This window comes from Camelus ferus, chromosome 8, assembly GCF_009834535.1.
Source record: "Camelus ferus isolate YT-003-E chromosome 8, BCGSAC_Cfer_1.0, whole genome shotgun sequence".
Classification (NCBI taxonomy): domain Eukaryota; kingdom Metazoa; phylum Chordata; class Mammalia; order Artiodactyla; family Camelidae; genus Camelus; species Camelus ferus.
Window position 1 is genome coordinate 2,980,027 of NC_045703.1, and position 16,370 is coordinate 2,996,396.

General features: G+C 33.9%; 1 long non-coding RNA gene across 2 annotated transcripts in view; it reads right to left on the reverse strand.

Moving 5' to 3' along the window:
- The window catches only part of LOC106730361, an 857,488-nt gene that overhangs the window by 273,519 nt on the left and 567,599 nt on the right, over positions 1-16,370 (reverse strand). For both annotated transcript variants that reach the window (XR_004321732.1, XR_004321733.1), the window contains one exon: positions 6,901-6,953. This is a non-coding gene — a long non-coding RNA (uncharacterized LOC106730361). The remainder of the gene's footprint in view (positions 1-6,900; positions 6,954-16,370) is intronic.

Consider the following 16,370-nt stretch of genomic DNA (forward strand, 5'->3'; position numbering starts at 1 on the left):
AATGTTTCATGAACCATGGTAAGGGCACCAGGGACTTTAAGCAGGGCTCACGCTGCAGCTGGAATAATGACATAATCTAGAATCTCTTGAGGCCATGGAGTCGAGTCTTACAAAATTAGTAACCTGTTAATTCCTCCAGCTCATTGCTATATTATGTAATTTCCACTTAAAAAGTAATGCCTGTATTTTGCTTTTTATCCAACTTGTATCTTGGAGTGCATGTCTCAATTCTTTCTATGCCCTAGACTGCATCAGCAGAAACTAAATCAGCCTTCTCTCCTTATCTCAGCATATAGCCATGTGTCTACTACATAAAAGACAAAAAAAAAGGACAGAAACATAAATTTATTTCAGCTTTAAATCTCTTCATACGCTTTATATACATCTTGTTTCTGTCTTATTAAGATGCAATTAGTAAGATTGCTTTATATGTACCTGCAATGTCATCTACTACATATGTACATATTATTTATGCAATATAGGAATCTTTTGAGAGAAATTACAATTGTGACCCAGAATATCTCACTGATGTATGCAGAATATAGCAGTTCTTGATTTTCCATTACATTAAGTGTATGTAGTAACCTCTTTTCTTTGTCATGGCCCAAAATCTTTTGAAAATTGTCTTGGGTTTTCATAATTCTCCAATTGTGCTTTTCTTTTTCATGGGCTGAATCTCAAAACAGTATTTCCTGGTGTGATAGAGTTAAGAATTAATCCCTTCCTTTATCCACTCCCTTTGCCATGTGACCTGCCATGTGACTAGAGGTGGAATGTTATTTCATCTTGACTTTGGACATGGCCATATGCCTTGTATTAGCCAAGGAAACATAGAAGAATGAGAATTTGCCAATTCAGGCCCTAGGCTGAAAGAGACATTGTGTGTTTCTGCTTGCTCTTCTGCATTCTACAATCACCAGGAAATGTGCTTTCCCCTCAGCTTGGGCCCCAAAGCCAATACAATTGGATCCAGAATGAATTCAACTCACATCAAGGAGCCAAATCCAGCCAGACTGATATCATGAAGCAGAGACATTCAATCAAGCCCCACCCACATCAGCTAACCTCAGCCACCTTGTAGATGTATGAGAAAAAAATGAATGAGTATTGTTTTAGATCACTGAGTTTTGATGTAGTAAATTATGTGCAGCACAATGGTTGATATGGTCTTTGATAAATTCATTCAGCAACCTTGCCACAAGCTTACTAGCTTCTGTCTACTAAGAATTATAGGGCTAGAGTGCAGACTGGAGAAGCCTGCACAGCTGTGGAGGTGTGGGGTTTCTGCAGCTGTTAAAACTGCAGGTTCTATGAGGGCCGAGATGCAGGCAGCAGCACTAAGTGAATCTCCATGAAACAATCTCTTGGTGTGGTGTGGGTGTGGTGTTACTGGCTTGGTGGCATTTAAGTCAGCCACATTGGCCTTCCAGGTAATTCTGTAAGCTAATTGATACCCTGAAATAAATACTTGCCATTAATTAACTAAAGTACAGTATGTTGCCTGCAACCAAACCTTGAAATGAGACAGAAATTGTCTTACTTCTACTTTTTTCTTAAATCAGTTAACAAATTTTAATGATAGTAGTGAAATAAACTGAGTAAGAGCCTACAAACATAAAAGAATAGTAAGAGAACACTATTAGGAACTATGTGCCAACAAAGTGACAAACTAAAATACAAAACTGACAAAATCGACAAATTAAAATCACAAGTTAAGTTTTGATTTGGGGATTCTGTCCTCTTTTTCTGCTTAATTTCTATTCTTTTTAGTGAAACATCAATCAGATGAATAGAATTCAATGCCCGAGTTCACTTCTTTTTAATTAATCAATCTTGGATGGGTCATATAATCTCCCCAAGCTTGACTTTCCTCGTTGGTAAAATATGGAAAATACCTAACACCTGCTTCTAAGAAGGATTATCATGAACAACAAATAATATGATTAAAAGTCACTTTAAATACTTTTAAACAAGGCCAGGCTAAGTGTGTATATATATATATATATATATATATACACACACACACACACACACATTTATTTATTTATTTATATTTATACTTATATTTATATTTATAAATGCATATATCCAAATATGTGTGTGTACGGCTTAGTGTTACCATCAGCTCAAATGCACTGAATAAAAATGACTCCAGGGTTTATACCTATTTCAAAACTGTTTCCGGTTAGGAGAACTTCCCATCACAGTTTCTGACTTCACGAACCACCTTGTGGTCTACTCCTACTTCCTGTTTTTTACCCATGGAAAGGGTATTATCACTAAACATAGTATAAAATATAATTCATTCACTAGGAAACAGTTAATTTTCCATGATATTTAATGTCAATCTTTTTCTCAGTTTACCATAACAAGGCATTTAAAAGTGACTGAGCTTTAAGTGTGTGGTTATAATCACATTTATTAAACAATCTATAAGTATTCACTTACCAATAGGAAAAAAGTGCATGCTTGATTTAGAAGAAATGAGAAAAAGTCATGTATAACCAAGCACTGTGTGAATGAGTTTAGGTTATGAAAATAAAAAACCTTGGAGATGTTTTTGATTTTGATTCCCTTAATATTCACTTTTCTCCAATAGTAAATGCTTGCAAATGGCTGAAATTAATAATTAAACAAAATGTGATATCTTGTGAATACACATAGGAAAATGTTTTGAAGACCTTAAAATATAAACTGCTCACATGTAACCAAAAGAGAATAATATTTTTAATCTTTTATCTCATTTATATAACTTTCTAGAGGAAAGGAAGCATATTAATGGCAATAATTTTCAGCTTAGTTACACTGGAACCCATTTGAAAAGCTCTGTAGGAAAGTAATGACTAGAAACAAAAATATACTGCTTTCTTACCAGGAGAACTGCAGCCAAGTGTACGCATGATGTCATCCCCCTGCTAATTGTTGGCCCAGCGTTAAGTACCTAGTGTTTACTCATTCAACCAAAGTCTGTTGAGCCTGATTCGATGCCTAGTATGCACACTGCCAGGGGAAAAGTGGGATAAGTAGATGAGTTTCATGCTCCAAGGTATCTTACATCCCATTGGGAAGAAATAGACGGGACACACATAAACAAGTAAATAATGTAAATTGAGACAGTGAAAAAAATATTTTGAAGAACATAAAGTCAGCAATCACTACAGAGAGTAAATGGGTGATCGCAGGTACAGCAGTCGGGGAAAATCTCATTGGACAGGGTGATATTTGGGGTAAGACAAATAACTATTGGAAGTTATATAGCATAGCTTCTACTGTAGAAAATAGCTCACTAGAGGGAAAAATTAAAATCTATTTAAAGCCAATTCACTCAAAAGAAATTTGTCTAAGATTTCGATAGGGGTATAAGGAAGGATGACCAGAAATAAATAAGAACATTTAAAAAGTAGGAACAAATGTCTAAAATTCTGATACACGGACAAATATACTGGGACTCTGCAGTCAGACAGACCAGAATTTAAATCTCTCTGCGGCCATCGACAAAGTGCCCTTGGGCAAGTCACTTCAACTCTCTGACAGTACCTACTTCCTAGACTTGGATTCCATAAAAGACATTCTTAGCCTTCTTACAAGATGAAAACCCCTTTCTCATACAAAATAACAGCAGTTTGCAGACGTCTGTACCATGGATAAAGAATTAGAGGGCACAAATGTACAAAGCAGAAAATTCTAATGTTAATTTTGTTTTCAACACAAGGAAAGTGATGAGTGGGATTCACACTTTACATGGGAATCAAGAGGAGGCTCAGGTAAACAGAGGCAGTAGAGTGCTCTTTATCCACAGAATTCCTTCTGTTGTAGCATTAAGAATAGCTGCCATGATATCATGCTCACACCTCTAATGGCCCTTGTTCTACAGGATTAACCATTAATGACACTAGCAGATGCTCACAAATGCAGGCATTTCCCAGACAATTTCACCCCTATGTTAACAAATTTTTATTTTAGTTTTACCTAAAATATAACTTATTATTTGAAAGAGCTGACCTCAAACCATCTTTGCAGTCAGAATATATGTGTTTAGAGTAAGAAAAAAGCAGCTAGCCTTAATTTTGCAATACCATGTAACACAATAAATTCTAACTACTTCATATGCAGCCTCATGTATCTTTAACATACCCTATAGCTAAACTTCGGTTGTAAGATCACCATGGCTAATGAAAATATATGACTCGGCAAAAGTTTTAGAAACCACATTCATTTGCAGTTCTGGGATACAGAAAGGAAAACATTGTTTTTTACTTTTAAAATTAAGAAAACCGAATTTGCAAGTTCACTTAGGAAGAAAATAGATGCTATCTTTAATGTTTTGTTAAAAGATAATTTCTAATACTGTTGCAAATACCTTCCAAATATGCTGGTTAGTATCTGCCTAAATTACTACATTGATATATCTCCACTAGACTGAAATGAAAGTTTTGGAAACATAATCTCAACAGTAAGGAGTAAAGCAGGGCTCCAGGGGACAGAAGGAAGAGCAAGCACTTCCAAGGAGCTGACAATCTAGGTGAGAAAGCAGAAAGATGATGCAGAAACAGCAAGCCTGTTCGTGATCCCAGAAAGCTGGTTAGAAATGCTACTGCCCTGCCATTTCTTTATTTGCTTCACCCTCTCTGAGGGAGGTGTGACCATGAAGTCACCTGAGACTCAACTTTAAAGTGCCGCAGAACCCTTACGGTGAACTCGAGGCAGTGTCTGGAACCCAAGCTGAAAACTTGGGTCTTTGGACCACTGTGCCTTTCTGAAGGTCCTATCAAGGTTCCTACAGTCTAACTTTCTGGGGAACTTTCAACAGGTGAGTCTTTGAAATGGCCCTGCAGTCTTTAGCACTGAAAACCAGAGAAGTGGCTGCAGGGCTACCCTCATTTTCTGGGTACACACACACTCTCAACTCTGACCTCTTCACATACTTATAAACCTTACTGCAAAGGCCATGCAAAAGAACTTTTACTCCACTGCCTACCCAGCACTGTCCCTACTTTATTTTGAAGTAAGTGACTAGGTGGTCAATGCCATGACTGCAGCTTAAAAAAAATTATTCCTTACTTATGCTTTTAGGATAAATTTAAATTAACTTAATTGAGGTATAATTTCCAAGAAAGTATCTATTTGGTGCCAAAGGTACATGATTTGATGAGTTTTGACAAATTTATACCCCTGGTTAACCATCATCACATCAAGACATAGAATATTTCCATCTTTGATAACTTGTTTTGTTCTTTTCTTAGGATAAATCAGTACGAGCTAGAGTGTGGCGTGAGAGGTATATACATTTTTAAAGCTTTCACTGTATGTCACCAAATTGCCTTCCAGAAAGTTGTTACAATCAGCTATGCTCTCATTTATAAATGAAAAAGACCTATTGACATCAGCCATCACCTGGGAACTTACTAGAGATGCAGATTCTCAGGCCTCATCACTGACCTTCTAACTCAGAAACACTGGGCTTCAGGACCACCAGTGTTTTAACAAGCCCTTATGTGATTCTGATGCACCCACAAGTGTGAGAAAGATGGTCTCAGACAACAGTTCAAAAACAGAAAAAAAATAAATAAATAAAACCCTTTCCAACACTCAGGAGTAAATCAAACAATAAATTGATTATTTAGCCTTGCTTTAACCTTTCAGATCTAGGTTTCTTAACTGTCTAAAATGGTTGAGATTATTTCCTAAGATTCTCTCTAGATTTAAAAATCCGTGATTGCTGTGTGCAAAACTGTGAATTAAGGGCTATAAAAGATAAAGAAGTCATGAGTCATGATCTTTGACTTCAAAAGACATACTATCTGGTTGAGTAGGCTGAATGTAACTACACACACAGTAATAACTGTGTAGTTACCATTGGTAACTGTGAAGTGAGTGACGCAGAGAGTAAGGCTGCATAGGTCTGGAGGAGACAGAGATCACTGAGGGTCTCAGGGTAAAACTGGGGCTTCTTTGAAAATGTGCAACATGAGGTGTTCATCAAAAGTTGTGTATGTTTTGCAGGAAGAGGATGAAGGAGGGCATTTCTGGTGAAAAGACAGCCCAATCGAAGAAAAGGTATATTAGAAAGAGTATATAGCTGTTTGGCTAAACTGCAGGTGGATACATAGCTTCAGATGAGCTTATCAAGGAAGGCTGAGTCAGAAGGCTGTTGGAAACTTACATCCATTTTATGGGTATTTTATGAAGTATGCAGCTATGAAAAGTGATTTTCCTGATCAAATGAGAATCCCCCTGCCGGATGGTTTGGCAATGCAAAGCAGATCATGAGATTCATATTAAAAGAAAACCAAGTCACTTAAGCAATACGCATCAAGATTCCTTTTTAGCTGACTGGAGAAAGGTAGACTTGAACTATAATTATGTTCTTGAAAACCTTTGAAATTTACCTGCTTTCAGAATAATAAAACTTGAAAATTTGCATATTCCTTACAAAGAGAATTGTAATGTTTGGTATATTATTTTATAAAGGCTGTGTAATGACCACGTTGTCTTATACAACTTAAAAATACAACTATTTAATGATGACCTAGTTTAATAAAATTTAAAAATCCTTTTGACCCTGCTGTGGGACATTAGGCTAGACACATGAAAAAATTAGATTCAATAACCTACACAAACCAGACTTAGTATATTTATCTCATACAATAATCAGGATTCTATTCTTCTTTAGAGGAATTGCAATGAAATTAGAAGTACATGCTGGAAGGTCAAGGAGAGCATAATAAAATATCCAGTAACTTCCCCTTACCAGTAAGGGCAGATGACATTTTTATGCATATGAATCTGATAAAGATTTTTAACACCAGTTCAAATCAGTCTCACTGGTCTACTGATTGATAGTTTTAAGTTAGCAGTGGTTTGTTGAAATAACTTACTAGTGTAGAAAATATCACTTACCAGTGTGATACCTCTTACAAACTCTTCGTGTCTCATGGGTATGATATCTGCGTCTAAAGGCAAAAGATAATATAAAAGCAGATGTAACTTAAAATACGAAGTAGAGGTTTTCACTTTCAAGTATACTGAGTTTATTACATTGGTCTATAAGGTTTATGATTAAGTATTGACAGTTCCATGAATCATAAGCCTGTAGTGTATCCACCACACTTTGTAGTGATGGTTATGGTGCTGATGGTGCAATTTAATATTTAGATAGTTCTCTTAAACTAAGGGGCTATGTAATTTTAATCTATAATAGTAATTTCTGGAAAAAAAATTAGGCTTGAACTATTTCAATTGGTATGTTGTAAATGGGGACTTAAATAAAACAAAATGTCTGCCTTTGTCGATGCACTGTGCAGATTCGACTACAAAGTGTTCAACTGAGTGCTTGACTGCCTGGACTGATGCTTTATTGAGTTGATCATTGTGAAAACACAGTTTTGCCTTTAGATAGTCATTTGTTGGCCTCCCCTCGTCAAAACCACTTTGCTTTTAATAGAGCTTTGAACTAATAGAGTTTCTAAAGGTTTCTTTGAAAACCTCCCTATTACTTATCTCTATAAATAATAACAGTATTTATAACAGCTCTCTCTGAGCTGTTACCTCATTTTCCTGTCTAATAATGTGACATCTGACATATTTATTTGAAAGGAAAAGTGACAAAGAATTAATCTGTTGTAAACCACAAGCACTTGAACAACTTTGCAAATATGTGGCTTTATGTAACAATTTCCTAATATCTTCTTCTGTATAGTACCTATTTTGAGCAAGAGTCAACAAAACTTAGCTCTAAAATACTCTTCAGATATATTTATTATAATGTCCACTAAAAGCAATTTTCATTTCACTATGTTATTTCAGGGTTGTACATTAAAACTTCAGTAAAATAGAAAAGAAGAAATAAGATTATAGCTTTTACAGATAAAAATTTAAAAATTAATATTAAGTTCCTACATTCAAAGACAGACTCACTGCAACAAGAGTTATAGCTATGTAATTGTCACTGCTTGGTCTCTAAAAGTCAAACACAAATAATCACATAATACGTGGGACCAAAATATGAAAAACTTCATAAATACCTTTTTCTGTAGGTAGGAGTTTTTCTATTATGTGACTGTACAGATTCAAGCTTGGCTCTCTACAAATATAACTAATATGAACTCTAAACTTCAATTCCTTCTTACTCACATCTTAGTACAAAAAGTTGTATGTAAATAACTGTTCTGCTATTTGCATCTAATAACTTGTGCATATTTATAATCGCTGATACATATAATTTTAGCAGTGTCTGTGCAAGTAGTATTACAATTTACATTAGTCACTGATGTATGATTTCACCTAGAACCCTAATAAATTTGAGCCTAGGTGGCTGAGTCAATTCACGAAGTCATACTCACAAAATCACAGTCAAATCACCAAATAGTAATTGAAAAGAAAGTTCAATCTTTAATTGTCTCTTTCAAATAACCTTGAAAAGGATCTAATCCATAATTCATACCTATCAACAGATCTAAAACCAGCAAACCCAAAAGCTTATTCTCTCACGATTTGCAGGTGCTTTCAAGGCAATTTTAAAAATAATTTTAATTTGAAACAACCTCAAAGTTACAAAAAATTACAAGCAGAGTAAAATATTTTTTCTTGAAACATTTGAGAGTAACTTGTCAACCTGATGCCCCATCATATCTGAATTATTATGTATTTCTTATAAATAAGAACATTCTCTTATATAACTGCAATATTGTTAGGGAGTTAACACTAATACATTACCATCATCTAGTTCTCAGATCCCTTGAAGTTTCACCAATTGTCTTATAGCAAAAGGATCTAGTTCGGAATCACTCACTGCATTAGTTGTTACATCTCATTAGTCACCTTAGACTGGGATAGTTCTTCTTCAGTCTTTGTGTGTGTGTGTGTTGTGTGTGTGTGTGTGGTGTGTGTGTGTGTGTGTGATCTTGACACTTTTGAATGTCACAAGCCAGTTATTATGAAGAACATCTCCTGATCTGGGATTGTCTAATGCTTCTGCATAATTTAAAGGTATGCATTTCCAGTAGAAATGTCACATATGACATTGTATTCTTCTAATTGCATCCTATATCAAGTGGGACACAATTTTGATTTATCTTGTTATTAATGATGATTACTCTCATTTTTAGTTTGTTTTTGATATAAACAAAAATTTACTGTGGAGGCTAGAAGTTCAAGAACAAAGTGTCAGCAGTGTTGGTTCCTTCTGAGGGCTGTGAGAGAGAATCTGTTGCATGCCTCTCTCCTAGCTTCTGGTGGTTTGCTGTCAACCTTTGGTATTTCTTGGTTTGTAGAAGAATCACTTCACTTTGATTTCTGCATTAATCTTCAGAGGGTGTTCTCCTACTTTCAGTATGTTCTCTCTGTGTCCAAATTTCCCCTTTTATAAGGACACACAATTATATTGGATTAGGGACCAACCCTGCTCTAGTATGACCTCATCTTAACTAATTACATCTGCAATGACCCTATTTCCAAATAAGGTCCTATTCTATGGTGCTGGGGCATACTTCACCATGTGAATTTTGCAGGGGATACAATCCAACCCATAACAGAGGCAGAAATGAATGCTCCTTCCAGTCTACATCTTGTTCCTCTCAGTGCCAGTTGGTTCCAGAAACAGTAGTTAGTTCTTGTTTCCAGGTGTTGCTTTTCCTCACATTCCTAGAAACAGCCTAATTTTGCCCCATCAGAGCCACCTGTATCAGCTGGCTAGGGCCAACCACTCAGAGTCAGTCTCAGTCCCATGGGGATCCTCCTCCAAACAGCTACATTCTACCTTTACCCCCAAAGAGGGATAATTGAGAAATGTAACTGTATATATTTAAAGTATATAACATGATGATTTAATACATGTAAATATACATATATACACACACATTATGGAATACTTAGCAAGGTCAAAGTAATTAACACATCTATCAACTCACATAGTTAATGCTTTTTTGTGTGTGGTGAGAACATTTAAGATCTCCTCTCAGTAGCTTTCAAGTATACAATGCCGTATTATTAACTATAGCAACCATGATGTACATTAGATCCTCAGAATTTATTTTTCATATAACTGAAAGTTTGTACCCTTGACCACCATTCTCACCATTCCATTCTCTCTATGAAACTGTTTTTTTGTTTGTTTGTTTGTTTTTTATTTATTTGCTTTCGTAGACTTCACATGTAAGTGATGCCATACAGTATGTGTCTTTCTCTGTCTGGTTTATTTCACTTAAGCATAATGCCCTCCAGATACATCCAAGTTGTTGCAAGTGGCAGGATTTCTAATGTTTTTAAGAATGAATAATGTTTCCATATATATATCCATATATCTCACGTATTTTTTATTCATTCATCTGTTGAAGGACGTTAGGTTGTTTACATATCTTGGCTATTGTAAATAATCCTACAATGAACGTGGGAGCACAGAGTTGTTTTTATTTTTTAACATACTGACTTTCTTTCTTTTGGATATATATCCAAGGGTGGGATTGCTGGATCATATGGCAGTTCTATTTTTAATTTCTTGAGGAATCTTCATTCTGTTTTCCATAGTGGGTACACCAATTTACATTCCCACCAATAGTAGACAAAGGCTCTGTTTCCTCCAAATCCTTGCCAATATTTGTTATCTCTTGTCTTTTTAATAACCACCATCCTAACAGGTATGAGGTAATATCTTACCATGGTTTTAGTTTGCATTTCTCTGACGATTGATGATGTTGAGCATCTTTCATGTACCTGTTAGCCGTTTGTGTATCTTCTTTGGAGAAATGTTTATTCTGGTTTTTTGCCCATTTTAAAATTGGATTACTTGCTTTTTTGTTATTGAGTTACAAAAATAAACACAAAAAGTGATTTTATATATAGAATACTGTAAAGACTTCACCCCAAAAATTGTTAGAACTAATAAACACATTTAGTAAAGTTGCAGGATACAAAATCAATATTAAAAATCATTTCCATTCCTATACATGAATGAATTATCTAGAAAAGAAATTAAGAAAGCAATCTCATTTACAATAGCATCAAAAATAATAAGATACTAAAGAGTAAGTTTAACTAAGGAGGTGAAAAACCTGTACACTGAAAACTATAAGTCACTCGTGAGAGAAACTGAAGACACAAATGGAAAGATATCTCATGTTCTTGGATGGGAAGAATTAATATTGTTAAAACATCCATAATACCTAAAATAATATACAGATTCAATGCAATCCCTATTGCCCCTTCAATGGCATTTTTTTATAGAACTAGAACAAACAATCCTAAAATTTGTAGGAAATCACAAAAGACCCCAAATAGCCAATGAAATCTTAAAAATGAAGAAAGCTGGAGGCATCACACTTTCTGATTTCAAACTGTATTTCACAAACCTACAATAATTAAAATTGTATGGTACTGGCATAGAAACAGATACACAGACCAGGGGAACAGAATAGAAAGCCCAGAAATCAGCCCACATACCTAATATCAACTAATCTTTGACAAGGGTGCCAAAGGGAAAGTATAGTTTCTTTGATAGATGGTGTTGGGAAACCTTTATATACATATACAAAAAGAATGAAATGGGACATCTATCTTACACGACTCATAAAAGTTAATTTAAAATTGATTAAAGGCTTAAGTGTAATACCCAAAGACATAAAACTAGAAGAAAACATGGGGGGAAAAGCTCTTTGACATTAGGTTTGGTAATGATTTTTTGGATAAGACAACAAAAAACACAGGCAACCAAAGCTATAACAAATAGGCAGGATGACATCGAATTAAAAGGCTTCCTCTTTTGCTGTCTTCCTTTGTCAACTGATAATATTTTGTAGTGGTATGTTTTGATTCTTTTCTCTTTATCTTTTGTGTATCTATTATGATTTTTTGCTTTCTGATTTCCGTGAGGCTTTCATAATACATCTTACAGTTATAACAGTCTACTTTAAGCTAATAACAATTTAACTTCTATTGCATGAAAAAGTTCTACCCATCCACTTGCTTCCTCTCACATTTTACGTTGTTGATGTCACAAAACACACCTTTTTACGTTGTGTATCCATAACAAAACATTGTAGCTACAGTTATTTTTAACATTTTTATTTTTTCATCTATATACTAGAGTTCAGAAATGTTTTACACACCACAATGGCAGTGTTAGTGTTTTGAATTTGACATATATTTACCTTTACCAGTGAATTTTGTACTTTAATATGTTTCCCTGTTACTAATCAATGTCCTTTCATTTAAGTTTGAAAAACTCCCTTTAGCATCTCTTGTAAAGTAGGATTTGTGGTGATAGATTCCTTCAGCTTTTGTTTACCTGGATAAGTCTCTGTCCTTAATTTCTGAAGGCCAGCTTTGCTAGGTAAAGTATTCTTGGTTGGCAATTTTTTCTTTGAGCACTTTGAAAATATGATCCCATTTTCTCCAGGCCTTCAAGGTTTCTGCTAAGAAACCCCTGATGGCTTTATCAAAGTTCCTTCGTAAGTGATGAATCTTCTTTTCTATTTTCAGAATTGTCTTTGTCTTTAAATTTTGAGAGTTTGGTTATAATGTGTCTTGGTGAAAGTATCTTTAGATTAAATATGTTTTGAGATATTTAATCTTCATGTACCTGGATGGTCATATCTCTCTCCAGATTTGGGGACTTACAAGTACTTTAGGGGCCCTACCTCCAGCTCCATCCCAAACTACAATTTCTGTCATCACTCCCATCCCTATTTCATATTGTTTTAGCCCCTCCCACCAATTTCTTACCCTTTTCCTCAGATTTCTACAGATTTGCATCATAGAAGATCTGGAAACTGAGCTAGCAAAAACTCTCTTTCAGGATAAATGATAAATAGAGGATGGACTTGGGAAAGGTAGATTAAGGAAATATAGATTGAGGAAAGATAGGGAATACTCATATTTTATTTATTCTCCTTTGCTACTCTACTTACTTACCTCCCACCCTAGCCTGGGGAGTACAGCAGCAACTTAAAGGACACATAGTTAAGGGTAGAAATATAGCTCGTGCAGAGGCTACAATACAACTTCACTCTTGATTTTTATCTATCACAGATATATTTTTACTAATTTAGCTAATCAGCCACATCATTATTTTTGAAAGCATTTAAAAATAAATATTCTCAATAAAATGTTGAAATCATATGCTCTCTTATTCTACATTTGCTTCCTTCAATTTTCCCTTTCAAATAAGAACTAATATTGAATTTCTATAGTCTTAATTCATATGAAAAATCTATTTTCCAGTTATATAAATCCATAGCAATTATAATTATGTGAATGAAAATAATAAATATGTAAAAGGATAAATAAGTGAAAAATACAGCAGTGGAAACTACTTTAAAATCAAATTCCAGAGGATATTTTGAGGAAAAATAAGGAGTAGATTAAAATTATATTTGATAGTGAAAACTGGTGGCCTTAAAATAAAGTAGAAAATAATGAATATTTATAAAGTAACTATGAAAAATTAATTTTATTTAGAAGACATCATTAGGAAGTTCTTATAGCATTATAATAGACTCATAGGTGAATGGATTACTGCCTCTAAAGTAAACTTTCACTCCATAAAATGTCTCTGACACCACAAATTATGAATTACTGTGGATTCCTTTGAAGACCTAATACCTTCTGTGTTTATCCCTTTCCATCTATATTAACTATTTTCAAGGAGAAATAACCAACCAAGCCTGGTTTGTTCAAGAGGAGGACTAATCACCTCATTAGTTTACATAATTTCTCATCAGATGTGCCATAGCATAGGGTAAATAAAATGCTGCCTTCTGCTGGCTCCACATTGGACTATTTCTGTGAGTAGTCTTAATATTTAACTTAAAATATTAAATGTGAAGACATAATTTAATAAAATTTGAACTCATATGTTAAAGAAGTTTAAACAGAACAAGTAAAATGTGGATCTATTCCATAACTCACGATCATAAACAGTAGCTTTTCAGTACAATTTTGCTCAATGAGTAAGTAAGTGGAAAAACAAAATACTAAAAAATATTCACTTCAAAACAGGTATGGTAGGATTATTTATAGCTATTATACTTTCTTGAGGCAATTATTTTGTTACTGAATTCTCATTTTTCAACTGCAAATAATAATGTGTATAATTTTCATTATTTGGGTAAACACTAATGACTCTTCTGTTGCATTCCAGCCCCTAATTTTTAAAAGGAGACCAAGATACATAAGACATATCTTGTTTAATGATTTGTCTTTATTTGTTTGGAAATAAGCAAAAAGTGCTCTATTTTTTTCAGGAGTTTTAATACTCTATCTGTGCTTTAAGGACAATTTCAACTTTCGGAACAATGATTCCCCAGTAGTGGCCTATACCTTTGCAGGGCAAGATATATCTGTGAAGGGTCCTAGAATGCATATGGAAATAAGGTTACATATACTGGCTCAAGTTGTTTGTTTAATACACACACACATAAAAATCACTGAAGTGTCATGGTGATTCAACTGATTAGTTATTTAATTAAATGAATATACGTATATGTGCACACATATGTACATGTGTATGTGTATGTATATATGTGTGGTTATGTGTGTGTGGGTGTATGATTAGAATATTACCTTGTATGTAGTGAACATTCAAAAATGCTAGCTAGTATTATTTTTCATTAACACAAAACATTCTAAGAATGTTGGAAAGGAAATGCTAAATACTGAACTTATGGATAATACTTAAACATTTGAAAATATTTCATAAGAAACTTTCATTTTAAAAACTAACAAAAATTTAATTTCTCTTATCTATTTACAAAACTATGAATTCATTAAAAATAAACAAACATGCAACCTAAGTCATTTCTATAAGCCTCTTAGTAGGATGAATTTATTATAAATATAATATATTCACTTCTGTTCTGGATATTTCCTAAATAGATCATTGATATTCTACTTGAGAAACAGTTAAAAGTTAAATTTTTAGTATATTTCTAGCTGAGAAATTTAGGAAAATTTAGTCTGATGGAAATGAATTTCTTAATACAATTACTCAATAAAAGTGGTCAGAAGCCTCAATTGCCTTTTTTAAAAATAGTGCTAAAAATCCCTCATAAATCTTTGTTTGGAACAGAAGATTGACATTTTGGAAGAACCACATTTGTGTCATAAAATCCAATATCACCTTAATTTGCAAAACTTTTTCAGTCAGAGTTAGTGCTTGATTGAGATATTTTCTGCTATAGAAAAATGCTGATATAAAATCGCCCTACCTTGAAATAATACTTCAATACATTTTACTATTTGGAGACTTTAAAATGAAGAGAAATACAAAAGATAATACAGAATTACAGACCATCACACTCAAAATAAACAAAGGGCAATTTAAAAAAGTATATAGGACCATCCTTTACTTTCTTCTTCTATTTAAAAAACTAACAATAACTTACAAAGTTCAAACCCCCAATATTCTTTCCTTTAATTCTATTTCCCTCCCTCCCTCTCTAAGAACCACTACAATAAATTTGATCTGTATCTACTCCACATCACAAGCTGTTAAGTTTTGATATACAGACATTTTATCATCCAAGGTTAAATATTATGTCATTCTCATTATTATTTTCTTCTTAACCAATAAGTTATTTTTTAATGTTAGGAGAGGTTTTTATCTGATCTTTCTAATGTTTATTTTCTTGTTGATTTATTTTGCAATTATATTTAAGTAAGGAAACTTGGCTTACCAGAATTAACTCCTTGAAATCTGTGAATTACTTTTTGATCTAATAGGTGGTCACTGCCTTTTGTAAGTGTTTCATGTGCCTAAAAAAAGAATGTATATTCACTGTTTGTTGGGACCAGGTAAACCCAACTTAAGTATTTTTGTAAATTATCCTTAGATGATTTGGTCATACTTAACTCTAAGGCTCATTTTTATAGATCTTGGTGCCTCCAATTGAATTATTTTATTAATACAGATGATTAGTAGCGATCATTTCTACATACCAACTATTCTGTATGTATCTTGAAGTACCAGTTCTGTAATCTTTGGAGAAAATAACTTGTGTGAAGGTTTCACTTGAAGCAGATGTGACAATATTCCAAGGCAGAATTCACCCAACCATACCTTATAGTTGAGGTATCCAATCTAGGGTGCTTTCCCTAAGGGATGGACTTTCATATTCTGCTCATGTGTATGTAAAATTCTAGCCAATCCATCTAAGTCAAATGCCACTTATTTCATCAATGAGAACCCATTTTTAATATCCATAATTCTAACTAGCAAGACTCACCAAAGGAAACTCATTTCTCACACCCATTATGATAAATAGCAAAATCTCTGGTGTTGGTTGGAGTCAAAAATAGCTGAAGCACTTTTAGTAGTCACTTGTGTTGTGTGTGTTTTAGACTAAATGCTCCGTAACCACCAATGGAGAGTACATTTC